Source organism: Dasypus novemcinctus, chromosome 2 (genome assembly GCF_030445035.2).
Source record: "Dasypus novemcinctus isolate mDasNov1 chromosome 2, mDasNov1.1.hap2, whole genome shotgun sequence".
NCBI classification, from domain to species: Eukaryota; Metazoa; Chordata; class Mammalia; order Cingulata; family Dasypodidae; genus Dasypus; species Dasypus novemcinctus.
In genome coordinates, this window is record NC_080674.1 from 139666576 (window position 1) to 139690720 (window position 24145).

General features: G+C 43.2%; 1 protein-coding gene across 4 annotated transcripts in view; it reads left to right on the forward strand.

The window, feature by feature from the left end:
• Positions 1 to 209: 209 nt before the first annotated feature.
• The window catches only part of RAD50 (RAD50 double strand break repair protein), a 253493-nt gene continuing 229557 nt past the window's right edge, over positions 210 to 24145 (forward strand). For all 4 annotated transcript variants that reach the window (XR_011646535.1, XM_058278397.2, XM_058278414.2 and 1 more), the window contains exon 1: positions 210 to 381. The gene's annotated coding sequence lies outside the window, so the exon portion shown is untranslated. The remainder of the gene's footprint in view (positions 382 to 24145) is intronic.

Consider the following 24145-nt stretch of genomic DNA (forward strand, 5'->3'; position numbering starts at 1 on the left):
ACCCGCTTCCTCTTGCTGCCAGGCTGCTCTGCCCTCTGCCCGGCCCTGACCCCCAACGAAGCGAGTGCCGCCGGGCGACTGCGGTGCGCCCCACGGACTCCCGGGTGGGCGCGGGCTCCGTCCGCAACGCCGCCCGCTGGCCGCGCGCAAGCCCAAGGCGGACTCCCCCGCCCCTGGCCCCAGCCCACGCTGCGCCGCTCCGCCAGATGCGTGCCCTGTTCGCTGCGCTCTAGTTCCCCGGTCCCGCCTCCTGGTGGTTTTCGCTTTCGCTTTCCTGCCGGTATCACTCAGGAAAATGAAAGTGGCCGTGTTTAGGACTACCTCAGTGGCCGTTCGGGGCGAGGGACGCAGAGGCGACCGCCGGCTTCGGACCTGAGCGAGGTAAGTGCAGCCCCTTCCCGGTCGCCTCGCGGGCTCCTCCTTGCGGACCCGGCGGGCGAGACGCCAGGAGGCGGTTGACGCGGACCGGGCGGGGGGCTCCTGGCGCGGGGCCTGGAGGGTCTGCGCCGCCCCGCTGCTGGGCTCTTGGTGGCTTTGAGCCTTTAGGCCAGGCTGGAAGGCCTGGGAGGCCTCAGGCAAGCGCGCCAAGGAGCCGGCACCGCGGTGAGGCGAGACTGTGACAAGCCGCGCCGCCTCTCTGAGCACAGGTTTACAAAGGGGCCTCACCTGAGCTCAGAAGGGAGGAGCTGATTTTACCTCGGGCTCCTTCCCCACCCGGCCTTATTCTTCGTGAAGTTTGGCTTTCTAGTTTTCCAGATCTGGTGCACTTGGGCGCACCTGGGGTGCCTTCCAAGTGTTTCCTGACCCGGCAGGCTGGCAACTCCCCTCTTGTGGTCATAGGCACGAAGAGCAGCCAAGCCAGGGTCACCGTCCCCTCGCCACGGCCCTGCCCTGGTGAAGCTAGGAGCTCATTCCTCAGGGCGCCTACATGTAGTGAGGCGGGCGTAGATGATCAGCTCTGTCTTTCCCAGGCCAGGAAAGCATTCTGTCAGTCTGCCAGCGTTGTATGAAAGATAAGTGCTGCCTCATTTTTGCCCTTGGTCAATATCTGCAGCTCATTTGTAGTTTGCTAGGATTGGACTAAGATCGGGCTCCACCTTGAAGACTGTGGAGGCAGCTTCTATCTTTAGGGTACATCCTGCCCCACAAGGTCTTGTGTGGGGCAAGAATGGGCGGGTGAAGCTGCTAAATGCTCAAAATAAAATCTGCAGCACTTGATTTATATTTGACATTATTTGTATGTCAGTGCCCAGAACCCCCTTTACTCGATTTTTGTCTGGATGAAAAGTAATTCAGCCTAATCACATGGATCGAGCATAAGGCCATTATTGAAACAAAATTTGAATGATCTTAATTCTGAAAATTCTGAATTTGACAAAGGATGACCTGAGGTTCTAATTTTTAAATCGTGTCCTCTGCCCCCAGGGAGATGCTGAGTGTTCATTGCCTTTTAGAAAATACCTTTTTTATGAGCCAGAATATCAGATTCTGTCTTCGATTTTGCAGTTTACCTTCAATGAGCTGTTGCTTTTCTTCTGGGCTCCCATAATGTTCTTCCCTTCTCTCTCCCTCCTGTTAATGAAGTTTAAACTGTAGTGGATGGTTCCCTCCCTCTCTCCTCTTATCATCTGTTGGAGGTTGAGAGGGTAAGAAGGGGAGGTAGTGTCCTGGACACACCACGCCACCAGGTTCTTACTTCCTGAAAATTGAATTGTCTCAGTTGAAGATATGCTTGTTTTCCCCCACTGCCTTCTTTTCTCCACAGCTTGGTGTTGCCAGCAGCATGTGATGCACTTTGTTACGTTTTTATGCTATGTTTTTATTAGGAAATAATGCAGGGATTTTGTTTATTTTCCGTAGGATCTCAGATTCATAAAAATGAATTGTTCGTAATCTCTGGTTCCTGGCACGTTGTAATCTTGGTCTGTTTAGAATCTCTCTTTCATTTTGTTTTATTTTTCCCTTGTAACCTACAGTTCCTTCCCAGCACCCTCCTTCCTTCCTCTCCACATGTCCCCATCCCACCACCCACACAACTTAGACAGTTACACTGGTATATTTGTTTGTCCTCTAAACCACTTTGTGTTATGTCTGCTTAGAAATCAGCTTTGCAAGATATATCAGGTTTTCTTTGTATTGTGCGTACCTACATAAACATCATTGTGCTAAAAATCTCTTGCTCTTTTTCTGAGTCAATCCATGTTGCTATATGCAAATCTAGTTTGTTGCTCTTGGCTGCTGCTTATTTTTCTATCAGAAGTGTACACCAAAGGTATTTAACCAGTCCCTTGGGAATAGACATTGGGTTGCCTTTAACTCCTTGCTTTCATAAATGATGCTGCAACTTAGACTTTGCCGGTGTCTGCATGTGATCTTGTACAAGTTTCTCTGATGTATCTGGATAGGTAGGTAGATAGAAAGAATGGGATCACTGGGTCTAGACTATTTGCATGCTGCCTTTTACTAAAAACTACTACTTCGTGCTGCAGAATGGCTTTTTCAGTTTCCTCCTACCAGCAGCTCACACAAAGTCCCTTTTCCATCATCCTTGGCAGCACTTAATATTACCTGACTTGCTAATTTTTGTCAGTCTGGTGGGTTGCTAAAGTAGTGCTTGTTTTAAGCAATCATCTCTTCATACTGTTTTTCCATTTGGAGATTCTCCTTCTATGAATTACCTAGCCTTCTCATGTGCTTTTTTTGCTTTTTTTAACTTTTTTGATTTTTTTCTATCTGGTTTGCATTTTGTTCCTTGCATAATTTTAATCCTTTATCTGCTATAGGTGTTATAAGTATCTTCTAGTCTTGTCACCCATATGTTAACCTAATTTAAGGTCTTAATTTTTATTATCATTAAGAACTTTATTGACATATAATTTATATACCATAAAGTGCACTGTTTACAGTATACAATTCAATGGTCTTTATTTATATAGAATATTTGCAAAGTTATGTAGTTATCACCATAATATAATTACAGAACATTGCTATCACCCAAAAAGAAACCCTGTACCCATTAACAATCACTCTTCATTCCTCCTCATTGCTCTTTGCCGCCAGCCCTACGCAGCCACTAAAATACTTTGTCTCTGTAGATTGGCCTCTTCTGGACATTTCATATAAATGGGATCATACAATATGTGGTCTTTTGTGACTGGCTTTTTTCACTTAGCATAATGATTTTGAGGTTCACCTATGTTGTGGCATGTTGTCAGTACTTCATTCCTTTTATTGGCTGAATAATATTCCATTGTACGCATATATCACTTTTTGTTTATCCATTCATCAGTTAATGGATATCTGGTTTCTTTTCATGTTTTAGCTATTATGAATAATTCTACTATGAACATTCACATATATTCTTATGTGAACATATGTTTTTAGTTCTCTTGGGTATATAGATGAGTGGAATTGCTGGGTCATTTGTTAACTGTATGTTTAACCTTTTGGAGAACTGCCAAACTGTTTTCCACGGCCTCTGTACCATTTTCACATTTCCACCAAGAATGGATGAGGGTTTCAGTTTCCCCATATTCTCACCAATACTTGTTATTGTCTGTTTTTTTTAATAGCCATCCTAGTGGGTAAGAAATAATACTTCATTCGATTCACAATTCCCCAATGACTAATGATATTGAACATCTTTTCATGCTCTTTTTGTCATTTGTATATCTTCTTTGAAGAAATATCTATTCAGAGCCTTTGCCCATTCTTAAATCTGGTTGTTTTATTTTTTATAATAACTTCATATTGATATAATTCACATACCGTACAATTCACCTATTTTAAGTGGCTTTTAGTGTATTCACAGAGTTGTGCAAACATTATCACAATCAACTGTAAAACATTTTTTATCAACCCCAAATCAAACCCCATGCCCATTAACAGTCATTCCCCGTCCATTTCTCTATAATGCCCCCATCCCATCCCCCACCACTCCCTACACAAACATGAATATACATTCTATCTCTGCAGATTTGCCTAGTCTGGACATTTCATGAATGTCATGAATATTCATGAATGTTCACCTATGTTGTAGCATGCATCAGTACTTCATTCCTTTATATGGCTGAATAATATTCCATTGTATGGCTGTACCACATTTTATTTATGCATTCATTAGTTGATGGACATTTGTATCATTTCCATGCTTTAGCAAGTATGAATAATGCTGCTATGAGCATTCATGTGTAAGTTTTGTATGAACATATATTTTCAGTTCTTTTGGGTATATAGATAGGAGTGGAATTCCTGGATCATATGGTAATTTTACGTTTAACCTTTTGAGGAACTGCCAGGCTCTTTTCCAAGGCAGCTGCACCATTTTACAATCCTACCAGCAGTGCATGAGAGTTCCAGTTTCTTCATATCCTTGCCAAAACTTGCTATTGTTTATAGTTTTTATTATAATCATCCTAGTGGATATGAAGTGATTTCTGATTATGATATTGATTTGCATTTCCTTGGTGACTAATGATGTTGAACATCTTTTTATGTACTTAGTGACTTTTTGTATATTTGGAGAAATGTCTATACAGATCCTTTGCCCATTTTTAAATTGGTTTATTTTTCTTTTTATTATTAAGTTGTAAGAGTTATTGATAGGGAGCAGATGTGGCTCAAGTGGTTAAATGTCTGCTTCCCACATGGGAGGTCCCAGGTTTGGTCCCCAGTGCCTCTTAAAAACAACAACAACAACAACAACAAGAAGCAACAAATGATAAAACCAGCTCAGGGGAGCCAGTGTGGCTCAGTGGTTGAGGGCTGGCTCTCCACACATGAGGTCCTAGGTTCAATCCCGGGCCCTGAAACCTCAAAGAGAGAAAAAATAGAGTTGTTTATAGATAAAAGTCCCTTATCAGGCATGCAGTTTGCAAATTTTCACTTCCTTGACAGTTTTATTTAAAGCACAAGACTTTAAATTTTGTCTATGTAAAATTTATCAAGCTTCTCTTTTATTGCTTCATTTATTCATGCTTTCTTTGCTATGCTTTAATAGAGTTAAAAAATTTTCAGTGTTTTTCTGCATTCTTTAAGAGAATTCCTATATTCAATAATATTACTATTACAATTTTTCTCTTTTTTACTTGTTTTCTGTTACATATTTTCTCTCTGTCTCTCTCTCAATCTCTGCATCCTTCCCTCCCTCCCTCCATCTCTCTCACATTAAGTTGGTTATTGCCCCTGTGGAGACATACATTTGCTTGTTTTTAGGTTGTTCGTATATACAGCTTCCTTTCTGAACTCATGTTCATTCTAGTAGTTTTCTGTGGATTCTCTAGCAATTTCTAAGAAAATAATTTTATCAATTGCAAACAGCTTTTGTTTGTTTTTTCCTTTCTATCTTTATACTTTGTTTTCCTTGTTATCTCGTAGTGGCTTACTGTCTACTAAATGGTGGTAAATGCATTAATATTCTATTAAACGTCTTGTTCCTTTTCTTAAAGGGAATATAGTTTCTCTATTAAGAATGATGTAAGATTTATAGATGATATTCTTAAGTAAAGGAAGTCCCTGTATAATTACACTTCTCAAGAGATTTTATCATGAATTGGTATTGAACTTCGTCAATGCTCTTTCTGTATATGGTGAGATGGCCAGGTGATTTCTTCCATATATTGTCAAGTTATATAGTGCTAACTACTGTAAAAGATAGCCCCAACATTTCAGTGGCTTAAGCCAATAAAGCTTTATATCTCACTCATAACACAGTCGAAGGGGTTGGTGAAATAGTTGGCCCTACTTCACTTAAACATTCAGCATTTTCTAACCAGTTTCTTCACCATCTGCCAGGACCTCAAAATTCTTCAGTGGATCCTCTGTGTTGGCCGGACATGTAAATATCACTTCTGCTCATATTCCATTGCAAGAACATGGCTCACTTAGTTCCTAGGTGGCTGGGAAATGTGGTCTGGTGATGTTCCCAGGGGAAAGAGAGCAGAGATGCTGGCGAGCACCAGTAACCTCTTCTACAATACATTAATATAGTGAATTACATTGACAGATTTTCTGATTTTGAACCATTCTTCCAATGTTACAATAAACTGTACTATATCATGATGTATTTTAAATACACTTTTGGATTTGATTAACTAATATTGTATTTCGAAGTTTAGGTTCATGTTTACAAGAGAAACTGATAGGTATTTTTCTTTTTTTGTACAGCCCATATCCATTATGGATAATAAGATTACAGTAACCTTAATTTGGGCAATGTGTTCTCTTTTTTTCTATTTTCTGCAGTAACTCAAGATAGAGATTATTTGATTCTTGGAAGTTGGTAAAATGCACTTGTGAAACAAATTTATTAAAGCTCCCAGGCCTAAGGCTTTATGAGGGAAAGGGTTTTAAAAAATTGTTATTTACATTTCTTAGATGGTTATTTATATTTTCTGTCATTTTTTGTGCCAATTTTGGTCATTTTTATTTTCCAAAAATTCTTTAATTAATGCTTTCAAATTTATTGTCATATATCGTTATTTATATTATTATTTAATACAGTTTTTATAACTTATATTTGTCATATCCTCCATTTTTCTGTACTCTTTTCCATTTTCTATCAGTTATCATTAATCAGTTTCGCTATTGGTTTGTCTATTTTCAAAGAAACTCTTTTAGTTTTGTTAACTATCTTTATTTTCTACCCTCTACTTTTTGCCTTCTATGAAATTTATTTCTTTGATTCTGCTCATATGTATTTTATTTCATTTCTTCTCATTTCTTTACTTAAATGCTATTTATAATAGATTCAGACAATATAGACACTGGTAAAGTGAACTAAGAAAGTCCACTCCTACCTCTCTCAATCTAGGCAATCCCGGTTACCAAATTAGTGTGAACTTTGTGAATCCTTTTCATGCTTATACAGATGTTTTTGTGTAACTTGCTTTTGCTCTTATAAATCATATGCCTCACTCTCTAAGCCAAACTTAGCGTGTAAATGGGACATCTTTGTCCCCCCCCTTACCTTACTCCTTTTATTTAGTGGCTTGGCAGTTCTGTATCTTATTACAGACCATCATTGAGTTCTTAAACACAGATAAACTTTTATTTTCCTATAAATGACAAAAATTAATTAGAATCTGTAACTTGGCTCCAAATATAAGAAGCTTTTTTGAATATTTTTATTTCTCCATCATGCCACCCACCCACTTTTCCCCATAGGCACATGTACATGTAGATATCAGCCCAGCAATTGTTGAAATAATCTGCAAGCTTCCAATTGTTATTCATTTTTCAGGCCTCAAAAATATATTTTTCTTTTTCTATTTTGGAAATGTTTTCTTAATGGCTGCATTTATTTGTAACCTATTTGGGCAGTTGCCATCACACCAGGTTAGGAAGACTTAAACGTGTTTCATTTATATTTTTCATTGATTCACTTATAACCTGCTTCTCCAGGTTTCTTATTTCTCAAAAGTACACTTGGAATCCATGCTGTTCTGATCCTCATTTGACCTTTGCTGGCACAAAAACATTCTGAATGCTAAAGTAACTTCCTCATGTTTTACTTAGTTTACTTTAGCTTAGTTAAACCAAGTGTAATATCAGTTTGTATAAACTTACCGCTAACTGTAGGTTCATGTAATAACCCTGCCCCAGGGTCAGAAACTGGATAAAGGAGTATGAAAATAGCCCTTGAGAATTCTGCTGCTGAATATTTTACATTAAAACGTTTTAAATTTCAACACTTTAATATTTTTATTAAACAGTATTTATAAAGGTGGAGTAAAATGGAGACACTAATATAAATATCAGGGTATAAATTGGTAAAACTAACTTGGATGGTGTTTGGGCTTTGTGTAACAAAACTTTTAAAAATGTCCATACCTTTTAGCCTAGTAATTCCACTTTCAGGAATTTAGCCTAAGGCACATGAAGTTATTTCAAAGGGTGCAGGGTAATTCTAGGTGAAACATATTTGAGGTATTTTCTAACACTGACTTACCTAGTGAGATCAATCTTTTGATCAAGAGAAGGAAAAAAATCTCAGTTTGTGATAGTATGACAAAACGAAAGTTATATACCAAGATCATTGCAAAAAGACAAGAAGAAAATATTTTAAAATAGATTCTCTCTGAATGGCTGTGACTTCAGGAGATTTTGTGTGCTTTCCAATAATATGTCACTTTTATCACCAGAAAAAAATATATATATACATATATCTAATTTTAAAAATTAACCTGCTCCAGCCATAATAGGACTGCCAGGTTTTTTGCCATCTGTAGGTATTCCTGTGTCCTTACATACTCAAAAATCCAATTAGTCCTTTTGGCCTGCTGCAAAACCATTGGGTGGAGGTGGAGAGGAGATAGTACCCTGTTTCAGTTTCCTTGGCTGCTTAAGCAATAACAATGCAATGGGTTGGCTTGAACAATGTGATTTTATTAGCTCACAGTTTTGAGGCTAAAGGAAAGACTAAATCAAAGCATTCATCAAGGCAATGCTTTTCCCCCAAAGCCTGGCATTTTGGGGCTCACTGCAGGCATCCTGGGTCCTTAGCTTGTTGCATGGCAAGGCACATGGTGGTATCTGGTCTCTCCTGAGTTCCCTTGATGTTCAGCTTCTGGCTGCTCCCTCTCTGGCTTTCTTTCTCTATATCTGAATTTCATTCTGCTTATAAAGAGCTCTAGTAATAGAACTAAGACCCATCCTGATTGAGGAGGGTCACATCTTAACTGAAGTAGCCACATCAAGAGGTCCTACTTACAATGGGTTCATACCCACAAGAAGAGATTAAGTTTAAGAACATGTTTTTTCTGAGGTACATACAGATTCAAACCACCACACTCCCCAAAGATTTCCTTGTGATCCTTAAATACAGTCTAAAGTGTCTTCTCTTTTTGGTCTTTGTTGGTGTATATTTATACTTTTTACAGTACAATAGGGACACTATGTCTGAGATTCTTTTGGATCATTTTTATTGGCTTTTCTTCATAACAGCCCCATTTGGCAGAAACAAATTAGGATCCTACTTTTTAAGTAGGTCTGGATCATGGAAGCAAAATGGAATAGATACTGAGAAAGGATCTCCCTGTTTCTCATTTCTTTTTCTCTCTTTAATTTCTGGATTATTCTACTGACCATGAAACTTCTTGGTTAGATGTTAGATTTAACTGTGGTTCTGTATCGCCTGGGTTAGAGATGTGTGTATTTAAATTTGGACATCTTTGCTGGACTACAGAATCTCTCGGAAAAAATGTTCAATGCAAGGTCTAATGCTCTGTACATTTGCCTAGAAAAAAGTCCCCCAAGGTGTTAATTCTTAGAGCTTGTTCCTGGAGACCCCTCTGGACTACTTTGTGGGGGTAGGGTAGACAGGTCCCTGTTAAGTGAGTAAATGGTATCTCCATTTCGGAGTGGTCTTACAGCCACTGGCACTGGGTGCTAGCTAGGTCCTTGGCCTGAAGGATAACTGCTATGGCACTCCAGGAACACCTGCTATCCTACAGCAAGACCTCTGACTGGCCCACACTGCCCCTTCTGGGGTTCCTCAGTGCTGCCACTTCTTTCCATCTCCACTGCCACTGCTGTGGTCCAAGCTCTCTCATCTCTTGCCTGTACAACAGCAGTGACGCCTGAACTGGTCCCTTCCTCCCCATCCCTTCCCTTCATTCTGTTTTTTTGTCACAGCAGCCAGCGTGTACTAATTTCCTATTGTTGCTGTAACAAATTACCACAAATTTAGTAACTTAAAGCAACACAAATTTATTATCTTATAGTTTGGAGGTCAGAAGTCTAAAAGCAGTTTCAGTGGGCTAAAATCAAGGTGTCAGCAGGGCTGTGTTCTCTGTGGAGGCTCTAAGGGAAAATCTATTTTCTTACATTTTCTAGCTTCTAGAGCCACCTATATTCCTTGGCTCTTGGTACCTTCCTCCATCTTCAAAGCCAACAACAGCTGGTTAAGTCTTTCTCACACTGCATCAACTCTGCCACTCCTCTGAAGTCAGGTCTCCCTCTGTTTCCCTCTCCCCTTAAGGATCCTTGTGATTACATTGGTTCCTCCGAGATAATCCAAGGTAATCTCGCCATGCCAAGATCTTTAACTGAATCTCACTTGCAAAGCCCCTTTTCCTATGTAAGGTAATATAGTCACAGGTTCCAGGGATTTGGACATTGACATCTTTGGAAGTAGAAGGACCATTATTCAGCCTATGCACAGCAAGATCTTTCAAAAATACGAGTATATCCACATCATTCCTCTACATAAGACCTTGTGTGGTGTTCAGTTCTCGGAAGATAAGGCCCAAACTCCTCTGGTGGCTGAAGTGTCCTGCTTAGCCCGCCTGCATCCCCTCTGCACCCTCCTGCCTCTTCTTGTACCACTCCATTTGCTGTGCATGACCCAGCCTTTGCACATGATGTCCTCTGTACCAGGAATGATGCTCCTCTCCACTCTATCTCAGGCCTTCCCCCAGGCCCCAGAGAAGTTCAGCTCTCCCTGGGATGCTAACTTATACTCTGTATGCCCATCTGCTCTCACACTTACCACAGTTTAACATTTTTGTATTTGTTTAGTGATTTTGTATTTGTATTTGTTTTTTGTATTTGTTTAGCGATTTTGTATTTGTATTTGTTTTTTGTATTTGTTTAGTGATTTTGTATTTGTATTTTGTGATTTTGTATTTGTATTTTGAATTTGTTTAGTGATTCTTTAATTATATGTTTCTCTTACATGAGTGAGTATTCCATATGGGCAGGGAACATGTCTATTTTTTGCCCCCTGTTGCATCCCTCGCACAGAACCTGGTATATAGCTGATAGTAAGTACTTAGGAATGAGAGAATAAATGAATATTAATTGCTTTGTCATTACTCTCTATCCCCTTTACCCTTCTTTTTCTTCTGAATAGCACTTATCACCATTTCTATTGTTTTCTCTCTCCCCTAGAATGGAAGCTCCATGAGAACAGGGACTTTGTCTTTCTCATGTTCACTGCTCTATGAGATAAATATTTGGGGCCAGAATGATCTGTTGAATGTTCTGAATCTTTGCCAGAGTTTTCATATTTGACCCCTCTTTGAAATCTGGTATTATCAAGTGCATCATTTAACTATTCAACCTAATTCAATAATCAGGCCAGTAGGCAGAGACTTTCTGAAATATTCACCTATTGTTAATAGTTTTTGAAGATTAAATGAGTTGATATTTGTACATTATTTAGAACATTGTTTGGCACATGCTGGACCCTGTGTAAGAGTTTGCTGTTGGTAAGAAATACTTGAGCCGTTGGTATTTTAGAGTTTTTATTGACTATGTCTGTTGCAACTTTATAATGGGATCCCAAGTATAGACAGTTGGTGGCTCGGCAGGCTTTGGCACTGTGTGAGATTTCTTGGTTCTTGCCTGGGGAACAGACCCAGGCGTCTTCTTCCTGAGGAGAGGCAGGGCTGGGAGTGGGTGATTTGTACCATAGCGCATGCTTTTTCCTGTTTTGCCTGCAGATGGCAGCACTCCCTGAACGGCCCTGCCCTGCTGGCCTAAGGTTGGACACCAGAGAAACAAGAAAATGGACTCCTTTCTCCTGGAGACATGAATGCCAGTCGCCAGCCATGAATAAGTTTAGAGCTTGACCAGAGTTTTTCTCTTATTTATTCAGTATTATTTGTTTTTTAAAATATAGGAATCGGTATAAATCCCACATGTTCAACTTTGAGGTAGTTTGTTGATTCTAAAGAGATCGTTTACAAAACAAAAACAAACAAGATAGCAGTGAAACCAGAAAGAGTCCTAGACTGTGGCAGAGGGGATGGGGGACAAAGTGAAGCTCTTCTGTAGCTTGGGCCTGTCCCCTTTGCCATCCAGGGAGGCATCTCCCACCGGCAGTAGTTCCTTTAATTCACTGAGGGCATGGGAAGCTGGAAGTGAAGGGCCCTTTGCAGGACCTCTTCCAGCTGCTCCCCGAGTGGGCTGTTTATGGATGGCTGGAGAGCTATCCCCAGCCTCGCTCTGCCTGCCTGTCTGGACCTTGCAGTGCCCTTGATGACTTCTCCCTCTCCTCCTCCCCCTCTCCCACACCCATTAATTTCACAATTCTATTGCATTGCCCACACAAGTTCCAGGAGCTTCACTGTTTGCTGCAGTCTGAGTAGGGCTTGTTTATGTTTATTCTCACCCAATTTGTTAGCTTTGCTCTCAGTAGAAAATAATACAAAGTTTCGTAATCAAGTATAAGGGTAGCTTCTGCCACTAATGGCATGGGCAACTACACCACTTCTTGGTGTGCTAGTGAGGGGTCTAGCAAAGACCCTGTCTGAATTTCATCACCTGCTAGATTTGATGGGGTCCTTCCCTTAGCTGCAACCCCATGAGGACCCTTCCTGCAAGGTTTCCATGACATCTTCCCTCAGTGTTAGGAGACTTTCTTTCCAGAGAACTTGATGAGCCCCTTGTTTCTCACCACCACCTTGTGCCCAATTTGCTCTCGAGACGCTGTGATACAGTTCTTGTATTTTGGTCTCCCTTAATGAGGATTCATAGGCATACACACTGGAATGGTAGAGCATCATTTCATCAAGCCGCAGGTCTCAAGGGGAGTTTACTGTGTTTGGAGGATGGTGGTATTTGTTCAGTTTGCCTTTAAGTGTGGGTTTTTTCCCCTGAAATTATTGGTTTTAAAAAATATTTCAAATTTGTCTATTTCACTTAAAACCTAGGTCTTACTCTTCCATCTCTTAAAATTGTGTTTTATTTTTTACTTTATGGCCATGATTTGTTCTCAAGTACAGTAAAAACGTGGTAAAAGAGCTCACATTGAACACTACTGTACATCATACCTTGTGCTCTACATCTCGTGTAATCCTCACAAAATCTGCTGAAATAGGTAATCTTATTACTTAGAGATTTGGAAAAATAAGGTTCAGAGATTAAATTACTTTCAGAGCTAAGGTGTAAAGCCCGGGTTGCAACCCAAAGTCTGTCTTTCAGAAGTCCATGCTCTCGACGTTTATCAGAAAGTAAGCCTCTCCACCTATGGACAGATGAATCACATTTTTTCTTACAGTGACCCAAAAAAGGAAGAAAGTGGAATTAATGGAAAAAATTATAATCCCCAATCTCCATCCCTAAATTTACCATCCGAATTTTCCATAATACTGTTTTTCTCTCTTATTTCATTTAACCTGAAAAGTGGGCCATACTTACCATTTGTCTTACCCGCATCATTAAAATTTTACCAGTGGATGCAGGGTTGTTTTATTTATTGTTCATTGAGGGACCTACAACCTCCCTAAATTGGAAACGTTTGACGGAGTCCTTCCCCTGCCCAGTTGGTTTGGGACACATAGTGATGAACCCTAAAATCCCTTGAGCATGGCTGTCTCAGCCTAGTTCTCGTAACGGATAAAAAAGAGAAATTTCCTCAACCTAAGACTAAATTGTTGTCAAAATCAGTTACTTTATAAATCAGGTCATTCATATTGTAAGTGCCTGCTGACATCTGACTATATAAAAATATTATAGTTAAACAGTGTTAGTGAAAGCAAAGCTATCCTTTGTACAAAGAATGTCTTTCTGAGCTCTCCATTGGGCCTATGGGCCTCTTTGCTCAGAAATTCTCCAGCCACTCAGAAAATAGTGAGAAGGACACATGAACTATGGATGATCAAACTGGTAGATTCAAACAGGGGCCACTCCCACCACTCACCTGTGATTGTGTTTTTTTCTTGTTTTTTTAAAAAAAGAACTTTATTGAGATTTAAAACACATACCATACTATTAACCCTTATACAATGTACAACTCAATGATTTTTTTTTTTTTTACTATAATCACGGAGTTGTGCATCCATCTCCACAGTCAATTTTAGGACATTTTAATTACCCCTTTAGCTGTCACCCCAACCCCCAGCCCCCCTACCCCTCCCAGTCCCTGGCAACCACTAATCTACTTTCTGTCTCTATAGACTTGCCTATTCCAGACATTTCATAAAAAATGGAATCATACAGTATGTGGTCTTTAATGACTTTTCTTTCACTTAGCATGTTTTCAAGGTTTGTACATGTTGTGCATATATCAGTACTTCATTCCTTTTTATGGCTGAGTAATTTTCCCTTGCATGAATATGCCACACTTTGTTATCCATTCATCACTTGATGGACATTTGAGTTGTTTTTACGTTTTTGGCTATTATGAATAATGCCTTTATGAATATTCATATATAAGCTTTTATGTGGAGTGTGATTGTGTTTGTGACATTACCTTATAGCCTGAACTGGGTGAGTTCTAAATAGAAAAAAATTGAGGGACGAGAACTAAATTTAAAGGAACATTTTCTTTGTGTAGATATAGAACTGCATTCAAAATAATTCACTGTCTAGTATGTCAAGGTTCAGAATAAACGGTATTAGAGCTAATTCTTCTTCTCTATATCAGTTCAGTTGTCTAAGTTCTGCCTTTTAATACTCTTGTTTAAAAGAAAAAAGAAAAGTGTTAGTCTTGAGGTCTCCCTTGAAATAATGTGGAATTAGGTTTAGGTGGAGGAATATCCAGGGACTCTTTTTAAGGTAGATTTGGTGGGCCAGAGAGAGAAAGCAAAGGTATGGACCAGGAGAGGAACAGGCAGGGGGAGAAGCTGAGGCAATGGGAATGCCCACTGCTGTTGTTTTGGCTTCCCCGTGGCCCACCCCACTTAGTATTGCCCAGTAATACTTTGTGTGGTTATCGATTGCTCTCTGGATGTCGTGATTCATAGCTGTATACCTTTGTGTCCAGTTTCACTCTACTTCTGACTCACAAAGCTCTAGTGTTAGGCTGTTGGTTTTTAGTAAAACCAGGTGCTATGAAGAATATGTTGAAGGACAAATCAGCCCCAGGGACTTTGATAGACACAGCCCTAAAAACATTTCCGGGCTATTTTTTGTTGTTTTTTTTTAAAACTCCAGTTAACAGTTTTCAGTTTAACTGTGTTTTCCTTCCTGAAATCTTAAAGTGAGACTGGTTCTTGTGACTTATTCTATGCATTGTTTTTAGAAAGTTTCTCTACTTGTCAAGTCTGGGTTGGAGATAGAGATTTTATTTTATTTTTACACATAACACCAGCCATGCAGAAATAGGAGTGACTTGCATTTGTCTCCAATTTAATTTATTTATTTTTATCTAGAAGGAGGTTTTGGGTCATTTTAACTGATTTCTAACTTCAGGTGAGTCAGCAGGAATTTTTTTTTTAATATTTTATTTTGGAATACTTTCAAACTTACAGGACAGTTACAAAAACAATACAAACCCCATAAGAGAACTCCAATACTTTCCTATCTTCCCAAATACCTTCATCCACCAATTTTAACATCTTGCCACATTTGCCATATCATTCTGTCTATCTACCCTTCTGCCCATCTGTCAATCCATTTTCTTAACACTTGCTAGTAGGTTATATAAGTTAGCAGGAACTTTTATGCATTTAACTGATGGGCAGAGGAGAATTGTAGAAGGGACAGTTGCCCTCCAAGATCCCATGCTCTGGTGGGAGAATCAAAACCCTGTTCCTGACTTTTAATAACCCATTCAGTGCCCAGTTGCAAGTGTCCAGAAAAGCCTAAGTCAGGCAAGACTGTGAGACTCACCCCTGAGGCTTTAGTAAATTCAAACTGGAGAAAAGAAGGCGACAGGTGGTTCCAGGCATGGGAGTGAGAAGGAGCAGAGAGCATCTGGGCCTGATTTGCAGGTTAGTTGGGGGAGTGGAGAACTTCATACCCGGCAGGTTTGATTCACCAGATTTTGGTGGTGGTGGTAGTTTGAATATGAAGTCAAGGAGTTTGATTTGATACCATAAAGAACAGGGTGACAGCTTACTGTTTAAAGTAGGTACTTTTATTCCCGTTTTACACCTGAGAAAAGCAGTATCCAAATAATTCTCCAAGGCCACACAGCTGGTGGGGGTTGGATGTGCCAGACCCCAGATTCCATGCACATGCTAGCCCCTGCTGTCTTATCTGCAGAGCACAGGCCAGGCCCCCAAGGCTCCACCCAGCTCTGACCTTGTGCGACAGGGGTGAGTGTCTACATGGTTGTGTTTGCTTATCAGCATCGCTCTCTGGGCTGAACAAGTTATTGGGTGAAAGGGGACTTCGGGTAAATCACTTGCCAGTTTATCTGAGGCCCTGGGAAAGCAGGGGCAGGAAGCCCTCCAGGCCTCCATTGTCTGCATAGCCAAAGCCCAGACAAGTTCCAGGAACCTTGGAGACTGTCAGGAGAGCTTTGACAGAGTGGAGGCCGCTAGGTGGATCCTGAACTGGGCAGGGTTTCAGCACAGCTGCAGCTGCAGCACAAGTTGACTCCTGTTACTGCACAGGGAAGAGAATTCAAGGATTTGGTTTGTACTGAAGTTTGCCCTTCCTTCGTGTGTCCATTCCATCTTAGAGTTTAGCAAATATTTAAGCACTGAAAACAAAACAACCAAAGTCCCTGCTTTCATGGGGCTTATGTTCCAGTGGTGAAGACAGACTATGTATAGTATTATGCCAGGGAAGAGTAAGTGCTGTGAGGAAGAGGAGGGCAGGGAGAGGGGATAGAGGGAGAAGGGCAGTCCAGGAAGACCTGTGTAAGGGCAGGCATTGGAGCAGAAGCCTCAGTGAAGCGCTGGAGCAAGACACAGGGAACAGCAGGTTCACAGCCCTGAGCTGGATCTTGTAGGGAGCAGCAAGGAGGCCAGGGCTTCAGGGAGTGAGGAGAGAGGGAGTGGGGAAGCTGCAGAGGAAGGAGGGGCAGGGCCACGCAGCCTCGCAGGCCACCGTGGGAAGACGAGGTTTCCGTTCTGGTCCAGCTCTAAGGTGTTTAGACCTTATTCCTGGTTGGCTGGCCTCTAAGTCCGCAGCCCACCCAGAGAGTCTTTTGAATAGTCCCTTTTCTGGATAAATTAGCCTCTGTTCTCTTGTCTACAACTATGAACTCTGTCTGGTACAGAGCTTTTTTTGGGGGGTGGGGAATTACCAACTACATCTAGAACTGAATATTGGCCAGCTTTGTAGTGAAATAAATTTATTTTTAAAGCTAGAAAAAACAAGCCTGGGTATTAAATGGAAAGGTTTGCATTTTGGTTGGAGGGGTGCCACGCAGACTACAGTAAGGGACCCTCTGTCATCACTGTACTTCCGCCAGGAGCCAGGAGCCTGGGGTCCTCTCTCTCCTCACCTGCCAGCTGAAGGACCAAGCTGGCCACCCCTTGGTTGACCTTTATGCTCTCATCTATATAATTTGAGTAGTCGTATTATTCCTGCCTGAATGGAGAGAGGAAGGAAAATATGGCTTGTTCAGGGTCTCTCTCATCTTGGAGGTTGCGGATTCGGTGACGGGATTCCATGGAATGTTCTGGAGGGGATGAGGAATGTTCTTTAAGTCGTGTCCAGGAGGTCATGATTTATATTTGTATTGTGCAACACTTTTACATCTGTCCTTGATCTTTATAGAATGACCCTGAGGCAGTATTTTGCAGTGGTTAAGAGACAGGAAACACGGACATGCTGCTGAGAGCCAGGCCCACTTGTCTGTGTATCCCTTAAGCTTCCTGTCCCACTGGCTCCTCATCTGAAATCAGCCATGAAAATAATGCCTGTGTCAGAAGGTACCACAAGGATGAATGTGCTGATGCGTCCAGCACAGGGCCTGGCCCAGAGTAAAACTCAGTCAGTGTCAGCTACGATGATGATGATGAAATTATTCCCATTTAGCAGAAAAGGAAGCCTACACAGGGAAGTTAAGTGACTTGTTTAAGGTCATGTGGAGAGTTGGGGGCAAAGCCAGAAATAGAAGCCAAAGCTTATAAAGTCCCAGACCAGTGCTCTCTCCCTGGGATTCTTGTAGTTTCTAAGAGAAAACTGTTAATGTAGACAGACACGTGCGTCAGTTTCTAAGGCTGTGGTGTGGTGTTGGGGGACAGGGTTTCCTCAGTGCACGAGACCATCAATCCTAGGCAAGAAGATCCCCTCCGGAAGGGGACTCTGGGGGCAGAGGATGGGGAGAGCCTGGTGGCAGGGCCACCCTCTTTGTTTTCAGAGAGGCAGAGTGAAAGCACGTGCCTGGGGGCGTCCCGGTGTTACCGGATTTAGTCAGGTTCTTTGACTAAACTAGAGAAATGAATTTCAAGAGCATGTTGGGTGAGTTAGGCCAGTAATTTATTCAGGTAGGGAGGGAAGAGAAATGGGAGAAAACAACAGAAAATAACAGAGCAGGGGTCCCAGGTAGTGAGGAAGGGGATTAAAAGGGATGAAGAGGGCTAATTTACAAGCTACAGTTTCCCATTATAATTTATAAGTCCCCAGGGTTACCTGCATGGCCACATGGCAGAGGAAAAATGGCAACAGCAGCGCACAGAGGGCAGGACAGGTCTGCAGGCAAAAGAGCAGGGCGAGAGACCACAAGCCTTGTGGTTTGCTTTTAAATTGCTAATTAGTCCACCCCCTTCCTAATAGAAGGGGAGGGGGCTCCAGCTGTTTGCTGTTTGGGTTGATTACCCCACCCGTCAATTCCTTAGTGAGACCCAACCATAAAGTTTCTAGAGAACATCTGGGGCTTTTCCTTGTTCCCAGGAAGAAGTCTTTGTTCTAGGTAGCAGAATGCCAGGGGTGGAGTTCCTCCAGCAGCCATCGTGGGGGTTCCAGATGTCCACGTGGACTCTGCCAGGTTCCAGATCCATCTATTCCCTATCTTACTAGCCTGCTTCACCAGTACTCACCTCCCCACCCTTGCCTGCTGCTGCCCAGCTCCTCCAGTCCTTGGGTTACCACAGAAACTTCCCTCGAGCCCAGAACAGGATGGGACAGGCATGCAGGGTGGGTTCCCCACACCACTCCATCGCTGAGCAGCGTCACACCCTCACTCCAGAGACTGGACTCTACGGCTCAGGCCAGGATCTGGGTATGGGAAGATTGGTCAGGGGGCTCCCACCTGTGTAGCTGCTGCCAACAGGACATTTGGAAAGAAAAACCAACTTCTGCCTAATGGCACCCGCTCTAGCTGCTCTAGTCACCCTGTGGCCTGAGGACTGTTTCCACTGGTGGCTCTTGCTCTTGCCAAAGTAGATTTAAAGACTACCCAGATAGATTTCCCAGGAAATGAATGGCTTAGAATTTTGCTTCTGGCAGTGTGGTACAGTGAAGTCCACGGACTTTGGAATCAGAGACCAGGATTTGAATCCTTTATTTTCTTTTTTTCTTTTTTAAAGATTTATTTTTTATTTATTTCTCTCCCCACCCCCGTTGTCTGCTCTCTGTGTCCATTCGCTGCGTGTTCTTCTGTGACTACTTCTATCCTTATCAGTGGCCCCAGGAATCTGTGTTTCTTTTTGTTGTGTCATCTTGTTGTGTCAGCTCTCCGTGTGTGCGGCGCCATTCCTGGGCAGGCTGCACTTTCTTTCGTGCTGGGCGGCTCTCCTTACGGGGTGCACTCCTTGCGCGTGGGGCTCCTTTACACGGGGGACACCCCTGTATGGCAGGGCACTCCTTGCGCGCATCAGCGCTGCACATGGGCCAGCTCCACACGGGTCAAGGAGGCCCAGGGTTTGAACTGCGAACCTCCCGTGTGGTAGACGAATGCCCTATCCATTGGGCCAAGTCGGCTTCCCTCTCCTTTTTTTTTTTTTTTTTTTTTCCCCCCCTATGTGTCTGGGTGGGACATGTGTTTGGGCAATTATTCAGCTTCATCACCTCTCAGTTTCTACATCTGTAAAATGGGAACAAGAATACCTACAATACAGCTTTACAGTATGAATTAAGTAAAAGAACTGTGTAAACTGCTTAGCATATGCTTGGCATGTGGTAGCTATTTTTATCATCATCATCGTTTTATAAGGCATGTCAGTGAGCTCTACTGGTCTGTGGGTGGAAATAGCTTTCCAGTGTGGCTCAGGCCCAAGTAGGCTGTACATTTGCTGTGACTCAGGATCCTAGAATGATTGAGCCACAAAGCTCAAACCTCTCTTTGCGATCTTCACTGTTATTCACTATCATTTCTCAGTTATCCAGGGTGCATAAAGTTTCTGCTGATATGTGGATTGGCCATGCTGTTTATTCCCTATTTAGCTATAGTTATAGAGCTAAAATATTTTTGAGGGTTTATTATACTAAAATTTTGCTTGAGCTATCTCCTTGAATTTGCAAAACAACCAGATGCAGAAGGAGAGAGGTTAACTCATGTCTGCGGCCACCCTGCTACCATGCGGCATACTCGGGATTCACGTGCATGCGGTCTGATTCCAGAGCCCACACTCAGCCCTGTACTGCCTCCCTAAATGTGGAAATGGTTGAATCTGGTAACCGGGAGGCTTCAGTTAGTTTGATCTGTACCACTGCTTCTGATCTGAGGGGTTGTCACAGACTGCCTTATTTTAGACACTTTGCAGAGAAAACTGCTGGCTCCTCCTTCGGTGGCCATTTCAGAGTCTGGAGGGACAGTGGCATCTTCCCTGCAGTGTCCCCCCTACGGCCAACTGTCGTCCCCGAGAGCGCTTAGGGGACACGTTTTGAGAGTGTGCTCAGTTCTTGGGTGGGAACATGGATGGCGAGGGCGAGGTTCCACCAGCCTGCGGGTGCTGGGCTCTTCTGCTGCTCTGGCCGTGGGCCGTGGTATCCAGCAAGAGTGGTAGCCAGACACCGTCTCTGCCTGCCCTCCAGCCAAGTCGCCTGACCACCTGGCTCCTTCCTCACAGGTCCGCAGGCTTCTGCTCTGGGGAGCAGAGGAAGTGGTCTCTGGATCAGCTGGATCACTTGAAGAGCTGAGTGACTGGCCACATATGGCCTGGCCTGTACCCCCCAGGGTTACCGGGGTGGGCAGCCAGCCTCAGTGAGGGGTTATCTAGGGCCTTGAGACCTGAGAACTAATATACCCTCCCTGGGGTTCCTTCTTTCAACAGACATTTATAGAGCACCTGCTGTGTACTTAGCAAGTCTGTGTGAAAGAGATCTCAGCGCAGGAGTTGGGGCCTCGAGCCAGTGGGCAGGGCCTCCAGTGGCCACCAGGGAGCTCCACTGCCCTCAGAAGAATCAGAGGCTGTCGGAGGGGTGGGGTTGGCTATGTTGCTATTTCCCTGAGCAGCTTCCGTGACAACCAGGAGATAAATACCTGGAACAAGATTAGGTGCCCTGCTGGGTTGGGCCTCTAATGTGATTTGGAGATCCTTAAATGACCAGTATCTTTTGGGTGGTCTATTCAGCAGGTTTGATTAGTTTGTTGTTAAGTAATGTATGCCCCACTCTATTCCAAAAAGGATTCAAAGTGGCTCCACTCTGCAGGTGTCTTAGAAGGAGAAAGGTGTCCTGGGCTTGCTTTGAGGGAGATGTTGGGGTTTGGGCCCCAGATGGGTCATTTACCAGGTACCAGTGCAGCTCCCTGCTCCCAGGGCTAACTCTCCATGGAAGCTCAGTTTATGCTGCCAAGCTGGTTTGCAGCACTTCTGTGATCATCTCCTGGTCTCTGCAACTAGTGACCCTAACACCTACCTGCCTTAAAGCAAATCATATGACTTAAGAGAAGCAAACCTGACCTCAATTACCAGGTACAAACATCTGTTCACTGGGAGTAACCAGAAGGCCAGTACCCCTGGCTCTTTCAGCCTCCAGTGTTAAATATTAAGAGTGCAACGTTCAGGGTGTGATAAAGGCACAGTTTATCATTTCCAGTAAACCAGAGTGCTTCAAGGAAGGGCTTGGTGCAAGTGAGAGACTCCAGACCTGGCCCTCCGCTGAGCTGGCAGAGCAGTTTCTGCGGGGGTGGGAGGGGCAGAGAGCAAGCTCACAGTTCCTCAAGGTTAGTCCTGTTCTACTGCAGAGCCTGAGCCACACTGCCTTCCAGCTTGTGAGGTGTGCGTGGTTTCTGTACCCTATCTGCAGCTAGCATGCCTTCTCAGGGTCAGGGTTGTGGGAAAAGGAAGAGATCTGTCCTCAGCATGCAGGCCACTTCGCCTGCCTCCTGCTGGGTGCCAGGCTAGCTAGGAGCACTGGGCATATTCCTCTGTCATCCCAAGTAATGGCAGCTGAACCTGCTCTCAGACAAAGCTGGCACGGCATTCCTAGACTCTAAGGCCTGCAGACACATGAGCTGGGGTTCTTTGTTTCTGGCCTCCATGGGGAAGTTCAGGCTACAAGGAGGCTGTAAGCAGTGAGCTCACTCTGACCCACCAGTGCCATCGGGGCCATTCTCCAGGTACAGACAGAAGACATGCCTCAAAATAAATCAGGATGCAGTCACAGTAGCATTCATTCATTGAACAAATATTTCACAAACACCAGGTGCCACACACTGTGCTAGATGCTGGGTATACAACAGCATCTATCTGTGAAAGACAAGGACTCTGCTTAAATAGGGCTTTCATTCTTGTGGTGGGAGATAGAAGACAATCCATCAAACAATAAATAAAAATTTAATGCTAGTGATAAGTGCTGTGTAGCCAATTAAAATATGCAGATGTGTAATCAAATCAAGTGAATAGAATTACTGCTTTCAGTTGAGTCATCAGGGACATCCTCTCTCAAAGGATTGAAGAAAGAGCAGGTGAACTGTTACGAGGTTCCAGTTACCTGTCCTCACCTCTGTAGGGGCAGGAGAGCCAGGGTGATAGGAGGAAAGGAAGGTTTGAGAACATATAGCTTGGTTAACTTGATGCTTGGGGTCATATGGTACTTCTTTCATTTTCTGAGCTTTGCCCTAAGCATTCATCCAGTAAACCTTCAGTGTCCTCTGTGTGCCAGGCACTCTGCTGGACAGCGATAAAACCAAGATGACTCTATCAGGTCCCCTTTGCAAGGGGTGTTCAGTCTTTTGGGAGAGTTAGGCTAAAAAAACAAGACTATGTGCTAAGTGCTGTGGGGGAGAGAACGACAGGGGACTAATGGGGCACACCACAGGGCTCCCTGGCCCGCTTGGGCAATGAGAAGAGGAGACACTGTCCAGTAACTCCTCGGAGGAGACAACACCAGGGGAACCTTGAAGACTGAAGTGAGGTTAGCCAGGCCAAGAAGAGAGAATGCATGTTCCAGGCAGAGCAGATGGCCTGTGTAAAGGCCCGGAGGGGAGCGAGAGCAAGTGTGAGCAGAATGCTGGAGGGTGGGAGAGGTGGGACAGGCAGAAGGCTGGGAATGCTCTGCTCTGGAGCTTATACCAGACACTCCAGAAGAGCTGGTGGAGTTATTTAACAGATCCCTAAGGAGCAGTGAAGGCTGAAGAAGGGAACCTGAGGCTCTTGAGTCACTGCTGAGACCACTCTCAGGCCTCCCTTCCCACCCAGGAGCCATCCCATGGGAGGACTAACTAATTTACAAGCAGCCATTTCCCAAATCAAAAGATTAAGCATCCAGTGGGAGCACACAAGTGCCATTGTGACTTGTATTTGAACATTCATGTGAACACTTTGAACACTTGGGGATTTTTGGGTGGGGGGTGGTATGGAAGGGCTGAGATAAAACCTATTAATTTTAGAAGTAAGGATAAGGTTTTCTATTCAGGGCAGGAAGATCTTTGCAAAATTCTTTTCTGGCAGGCCTTACTGTAAAGTTGCAAAGGTGCTGTTATCACATCCCAGTATCCAGTGAATGCATAATTTGATCATAAAGTAAGATAATCTTGAGTTCATTCCAGCCTGATAGAGAACGTACGATTTTCTCCTGTCTTTTCTCTTACCTTCTTCCTTTCCCTTATTTTCCTCTCTCATCCCCAATTCCGAGTCCCTTGTTATCTTTTTTAACATACTCATTACTCCTCAAAACAATCAAATATAGATAACAACTTTATGTGAAAAGTACCACAATGATTCGTGACCTGCTCAAAACCAGGAAGTAGGCAAAAAAGATAGCCACAGGGAGAGAGGGAGGGAGGGAGGCAGGGAGAGAGGCCAAAGTCTAAAATTAATTAACATTTATTGAGGACCTGTGGACTTTCTACGTTCAAGGCACTGTTCTGTGCTCATCATAATCTCTATTTTGTTAATCTCCCCCAAACTCTTCCATTTGCCCCTCCAGAACCCCTTCCCCCTTCCTCCCTTCCCCTCCCCCCTTCCCTCTCCCCCCCTCCAACTTGCTTTGTGCCCTGGGAGGCTGACCTATACTGATTACATCATCATGTCCCTTGCCTCTGGCTTCTGGTGAGGTTTTGTCGATGGGGAGCCCTAGTAGAAGAAGGGAGGACCCTGGAAAATGAGGTCAAGAATTTATTCGCCTGGTCCCC